Genomic DNA, 6,980 nt, shown 5'->3' on the forward strand with positions numbered 1-6,980 from the left:
AGCTGACCCATCATTTGGATGATGACTTCTACAGAACGGGAGGACAACTACAGGCTGCAAACTCCGGTATTTGCCGTAAAACAGTGTGTAGCGCGTGCGTGCGCGTGTGAGCGTGCATGTGTGTTGGCCTGTGTGAGTTAGTGTGTGTGTGTGTATGTGTTCACACGAGAGTTCATGTTACTATATTTAGTCGAGAGAACTACTGAACTATCATTGGATCACATGCAGGTCACTCGTCCTTAGTAACAGGCTTACTGATTGGTGATGAATGTTTTGATGTAGGTTGTGTGAATTAATTGTTATTCTGTGATATTCTTCTGGAGGTTTTCACCCTGTGTGTGTGTGTGTTCGTGTGTGTGTGTGATTTTCATCTTTTATTACCTTTTGAAAGGTGTTCCAGACCTTTTCATTTTTCCACAGAAAATATCTTATTGCCAAACGCCTAAAATGTTTATTGAATATATATATCCTCCTAGTTTTTTCAACGGCTTTATCTCACAATGCCTTTGTTTTTTTTTTTGTTTTTTTTTTATTTATTTACGAACTTTCTCTATTTTGCTGCACTTGCATGGCGAAAATTTCTATTTTAAAAATTGGAAGGGCTTCATTATTTTTTAGCAATGATAAATTAAGAAAATATTTTCATCTATGAAACTTGTGTAGCTATATCAATCGACTGAAGACAGAAAGAGATAAAAGCAAATACTATTCCGCAGTAAGTTTTGCTTAGCGAACTGATGAAGAGAACGTGGACCGTTTCTTGGTATTAATTTTTACTCCAGGATAGAGAATACAGGAATTTCACTGTCGGGCAACATCTGGATTTTGTAAGGTTAGTGACATCAGAAATAATACCAATGCCGTGTGTCAACAGTCACAGACTTTACTGTTGTCCTGTGAGTCTGTGAGTGAATTTTCAGTTGAGGGAAATTATCAGGAACACGTGGGTCGTGGTGGGTGGCTCCTCAAATTTCTGCCTTGATGACCGACAGGCAGTCTGTTCACTGACTGAAGTGTCTTTGACATATTTGTACTCTGAAAGATGCACACACACACACACACACGCGTGTACACACACACACACACACGTGTACACACACACACAGTCCTGTCTCTGTGTAACAACACGGGTAGCAGGCACGGACAGTGCTGTGCCTCCAGGTGTCGGGCAGATGTTCACATGGTGTGAACTGCAGACGAACTGCTGTCTGAACTGCTGTGCTATCTCCTGACCCACTCGAGTGAAAACGAAAATTAACTTTTGTTGCTGATATAATTCTTCACTTGGGTCTGTTTCTAGTGGCCCTTGCAGAATAATGTACTACACCAGCTCTCAGCTACATATTTTTCTAATTACCGGATTTATTTTTAACTTACTATTTCTTCAACAAACTTTCTTTGGTAACTTATCTATTTGTAATGTTAAAAAGAATGACTAAACGGTGATGGGTTTTTTAGAATGCAGCAAAATGAATTTGGAAGTGTAGTTGGGACTGCGCCAGTGCCGAGTGAACTGCAGGCAAAGGCCGGAATATTTGTCATCGTTGACAAGGTCTGTGCCATCGCGACTACAGCGGAAGTGATCCCTTTGACGGGTGGTCTGGCCACTCACTCGCCCATTCTGATAAATAATAGCTCGGACCTTGGGGCATATATCACCCGCTGTCGGCCCCGACATGAAAGGAGGGCTGGTTGACAGCGCCTGGTGTCGGGCCCACTCCGGACCCACACACAACCTGTCACACCCTCTGTAATTTACGGTCGCGTAAGAAAAGAGTTCCGTGAGGCTGAATTGTGAATTTTCAGCCCAAAACATTGTGTAATGGCTGAAGTCTGGTGGTTAAAATTTATGGTCTTTCTCGCGCTTGGCTTGCGGTCCCATTCTGCCGGCGACTTGTCTGCTTTGTGGCCGAGCGGGGACGCGGGCCCTTCTAAGGGATCGACTTAGCGGCGGCTACCCGGGGTGTCAAAAGGGGTGGAGTGGCTTTTATAAGAAGCGTGTGAGTGAGTGAATGTGTCTCCGTGTGAGAGAGTGGGGAGGGGATCAGACACGGAAAGACATGGGGAAGGAAGAAACGTGAAGAAATATCAATTTTTTTTTGGAGGGATGGGGAGTGTCAAAGGTGAGGTTGCAGGCAAGACATTCCTAAAGAATTATTTAGAGAAATACTGGCAAGTGCTACAGAGGAACATTTTTAAAAATGTGTTGGCAAATTATACTGGCTTACATTATTGAAGAATAAGAAAGAAGTGGTCAGGCTTGGGAAATGTTTATTAAATACATTTACTCATATTTTTTTCTTGCTCCTGCCGGTCCTGTTTCTTTGATCTTCCCCAGTCCTTACTCAGCCAGTAGACTGCTTTGTTCCTCGTCCACAGTTTATTTTCATTGTCTGTTGTTGTAACTAACTCACGGCCATCGCATATTTCCTCGTATTTGTTTCATAACAATCCTCTCGCACTGTCATAAACATTCCCTCACTTAATTACTCTCATCAACTTCCCCTTTACACGTTTATCTCTAGTGACTTTCATCTCTTGTCTTTTTAATATGCTTTCAGGTTTCATTTTTGTTCAAGAGATTGACGAAATTAGAGACGAATGAATAAAAAGAAAAATGGCGAGTTAGCTACAGAAGGTTTCATACACAAACTTTACAGTAATTTTTCTTTCTAATGGCTAAATTTCTGTACAGGTAAGACTTGGTAGACACGACACTTTAATAAAAACATTCATACTTATCTTGAAAAATAGCCTGAAATGCGAATTTAAACGTAGATGTTTGTTAGTTTATTTTTTTCCTGTAAGCAGATCCTTTCACATGCGTGTAAAGTTTATGTCAGGTAGATAGTTGCCGCCACTCTCACCTCACACACAAGTGATAGAATTATCAGTGTAAATGGCTGTGAGTTGTTTATGACGCAAGGGAAGACGCTGGCACTTGTAGTTCAATCAGCGGGCCCCCAGACTGAGGCAGACACCCTTCAGATACCCGATTACACCCGACGCCTCTCCTCTCGCCCCTGCCACGCGGAAGCTGGCTAACGAGTTACTGGAGTGTTGCTGCAGGATGTATTAGTCATGATCGCCATAGGAGGGCCTGGCCATCAGCAGTTTGATCTCTGTAGCATTCACAGATCGATTGAAGTCAGTCCAACGCCGACAAAAACCGTTATGAGCTAACCCCTCCACTCTCTAATACCGGGTATAGAGCTCTCACACCCTCCCCACCAGAGAAATGGAAGAAGTTTGAGTTGCATATATCGAAGTTTTCACATCGTAATGATAATCGAGAAATAACGCATTCAGCTGTTGCAGTCGTAACCCAGGCGAGGCTTAGCGACATTAATTGAGCGGCAAAAAGCTTTTATGGCCGTCGGCTGCTGGAAATAGTTTTACAGAGGCAACAGATAAAAAATAAAAAGGAAAAAAAAAAAAAAAATGTCGGTTTGAGTGTTGACTGATGACGTCGATAGTCACCACCAACTCCAAGGCAACAAGAGGCACTTGTGACGTCAGTGGACAAACCACAGGATGGCAGGGCAGCCCTCGGTCCATAAACCACCGCAGGGGGCAGAGGGTGGGGCAGCTCGTCGTGCCCTGTCTCACAAATTAGGCGATGACATGGCGGCAGGGAGGACACAGGGAGGACGTGGGTGTGGGGATGACGACAGGGTATGCTGCTACTACAAGTTCTACTGTCTGTGGTTTATGTTTGTGGGTCTGCTCGCCAGTCTGTGGGTCAAGTGGCTATTGGCGTCCACACCCGCGACCGGAAATTGCTGCATCTGAGCCTCAGACACCATCTTGCTTTACCTTCTGCATCTTTTTTCCTCTTTTCTTTCCTCTTTTCCACAGTTCTTCATCATTAAGTCTTTCACAAAAGTCGATTGAGATTCACGCATTTCATCCTCAGACTCTCCCTTTCCACCTTCGTATATATTAATTATTTACAGTTCTTTAGTGAAGCGTGTTTTCTTTGGATATGAAATTAAGATGTCTATCATCATATAGTAATTTAGTAATATAGTTATTTATAAAATATTTGCCTTCAAGTCTCCGCTCATTCGTTATAATTTTTATATCAATGTGATGGTGAAGTGGGGGAGAGGCTGGGGGGGGAACTAAATAGAGTAGTTCCATTCCAGAGTTACCTCCCCGACAACAACAATAACAACTGTTTTACAAATTATCCGTACAACTATTTTTAACAATACCAAACTGCGTTCAACTATCTTACCTTTCACACGTGTGAAGCTTGTCCAACATTTTTATTCCCAAGTGCGAACTTAAAATGTTAATAATATACACGACTTGCAAAATATAGGGAGATATATTCAGTGACTATTTTATAAAACATTCATCTTATCGAACATACTAGCTCATAGGTTATCTCATACACGCATTGGGAACAAACAAATAAAATAACTAAGTTACTTAGTAACTAGTTTCTTCGTGCATTCCTTAATGTCTGCAATTAGTATTTGACAAACAAACAGAACATGTTAAGGACATGATCGTTCACTCTTCTCGTTCTTTATTGCCGAGCAGGCTACAGTATACAGAGGTTTCTAGTTCACATATAACTGCATATAGCTTATCAATACAGAACTAAAAAATATAACGAAAAACAAAATCTGAATAAAGCATAACAAAACAATAAGTCCTAGAAAATTTAGAGATCGAACTGAAAAAGCTCCTCAGTAAATACTGAATTACTAATAGTTTGTTGACAAAAATGTTACATTGTGCAGGCCTTGTCCTAAAGGAAAACTGTTTGCATTCCGTTCATTAACCTGCAGACAAATAAACACATTCATTATAACAATTAATATTATTTAATAACATTATTATTACTATTATTATTAAGAAGAACAAAAAGGAGGAGGAGATACACTAATTTCGTACTGTTCGATTGGCTCTGAGGGTTATTTCCAGAAGCACTATACAAACACACAATGCTCCATCACTGTGAGTGTGAGTGATAGAGGCGAGGAGGAGTGGTGGACTGTTGATGGAGGGAAAGGTCGACCCATGATGTGAGGTCAGTGACATGGCAGTTTACAAAGTCACAGTCAGCTCTTCTCACAGTCAACCAAGCTTGACCGAAGATTTGCAGTCAAGCAGAAAGTTGAAAGTGGTATTGAAAGGCCGACAGACGATGAAACAGTCAACATGAGGGTGAAAATACTACGAAATGTAGAAAGGAATAACACTAAAAAAAAAAAACAGATGACTGCAGAAAAAACAGAAAAACTCGGATAATGAACCCTCATCACATCTCTCACGCAAGCCAGATAGCCGAAGGGACTAAACTTTATTAAATTATTAGGCCTCACATTTTGTAAATATGAACAGGTTTTCACAGAATGATGTCCGTGTGTTGGCCGAGTGATTTGTATCACAACTACAGGTGATGCCAGCCAGTGAACATCAGTGAACATCCCTCACCTGTCCATAATAAAGCATTAATTTTGAACCGAATTGTAAACTGACCGCCAATGTCATTAACTATCTGATTGTAGACAGTGGAGGTGCTGTCACTTATGGTATCATCGGACTGCTACCTGTCACAAGCAGTAAACAACAAAGGTGATGTTTTGTGTGTAAACAAAGTTTTTCAGTCTTCCACACCTGCAACCGTCTGACCTGCTGTAAGTCCATGAAGAGAAACCATCTTCCATCTACAATCATGTCACTACTGTTGGGACAGGTAGCACAGCAGGATGGATTAATTGTATTATTCAGATGTTGTTGTACTTAGATTCACACATCGGTCCAGAAGTTGTCAGCGCAGCACGACAGGTGCTGGGCAATTGGCAGTTGCACGCAAGACGCAATCCAGGGGCACTGAACACGAGTCAACTGAGCTTTGCGCACCTCCAATACACCTACTGTGGAATTATTATGGTCATAGAACAGACCACAAAGCTATGGAATATATAAATGTTTTAAATTTACTTACAGCTAATTAACTTAGGCGAAGTGGACAGCGGCATAAAGTGAGAGATTTCATGTTGTTATTCTTGAGACGCGAACTTAATCATATTCTCACAATGTTAACAAAATAACTATCGTTAGTTCCCGAAGCCAATTTGTCAAGAGAAACATGTAAGCGCCAAAGTCTTATAGATAAAAATTTGCATGTAAATAAGCAGGCCACGTGAGTGACAAAGGACTGGTGTTCATCAAGCCTCACATCTTACACAGTGGTTGGCAAGTCATCTGTCGGACACCTCCAGCACTTGTATAATTACTTTTGTCTCTAGCTGTGCTCTGTAGCATAAGACCAGTCTTCAAAAGCGCCAAGCAGCAATCAATTTAAAAAATGTTTTTCATTTTAAAAAAGAAATAAAGGAAATATGAGTGAGGAAAAGTGTAGGCAAAACTGCAATCGCAAGAAAGCCGTTGATTACAAGTAGCATCGCAAACAAAGGGAGGGAAGCAGACAGGGAGGGGGGAGGAGAGAGAGAGAGTACTACATGAACTACATGGAACAAACTAGGGGAGAAAAATGGGTCTGGCAGATCATTCTCTCCCAACTCGTTAACTGTAACAACTTTGTAACTGAGGCGCGTGCGGAGATCGTGCTCACGTGCCCAGATGTGAGGCTCCGTCAGGGGAATTTTTCTAGTCAGTGAATTATCGGCACCAGTTCAATCTTCCGCACTCAGGTCGTAAATCATCCTGAATAAAATTAATTCGTGAGTACTCACGCTCATTCTCCAAGATCGTGGCCGCTGTGGAACGGACTGGAGAAGAAAAAGGCGGACATCAGGGTGTGTGGTGCGAGGTGTCGGTGGGGGGTTCGCCGGGAGGCTGACGGGCGAGTAAGGACAAGAATATACGATCGGGGGGGAGGAGGAGAGGCGTTGGAAGGTTACAGGCTGTGGATGGAGAGGGATGGTGTATAACGTGAGACAGTGGGATGTGTGGGTAGTTGTGACTGCGTGTATTGGCTGTCAGTGTGCAAGGCATCA

The 6,980-nt window shown here is 42.1% G+C and overlaps 1 long non-coding RNA gene across 1 annotated transcript; it reads right to left on the reverse strand.

The window, feature by feature from the left end:
- Positions 1-4,520: 4,520 nt before the first annotated feature.
- On the reverse strand, positions 4,521-5,679 carry LOC112557272. The gene is made up of 2 exons (XR_003097930.1): positions 5,340-5,679; positions 4,521-4,796 (listed from the first exon to the last, which is right to left on the reverse strand). It is a non-coding gene; the product is annotated as an uncharacterized LOC112557272 (long non-coding RNA).
- Between the last annotated feature and the right edge of the window lie 1,301 nt (positions 5,680-6,980).

This window comes from Pomacea canaliculata, linkage group LG2, assembly GCF_003073045.1.
Source record: "Pomacea canaliculata isolate SZHN2017 linkage group LG2, ASM307304v1, whole genome shotgun sequence".
NCBI classification, from domain to species: domain Eukaryota; kingdom Metazoa; phylum Mollusca; class Gastropoda; order Architaenioglossa; family Ampullariidae; genus Pomacea; species Pomacea canaliculata.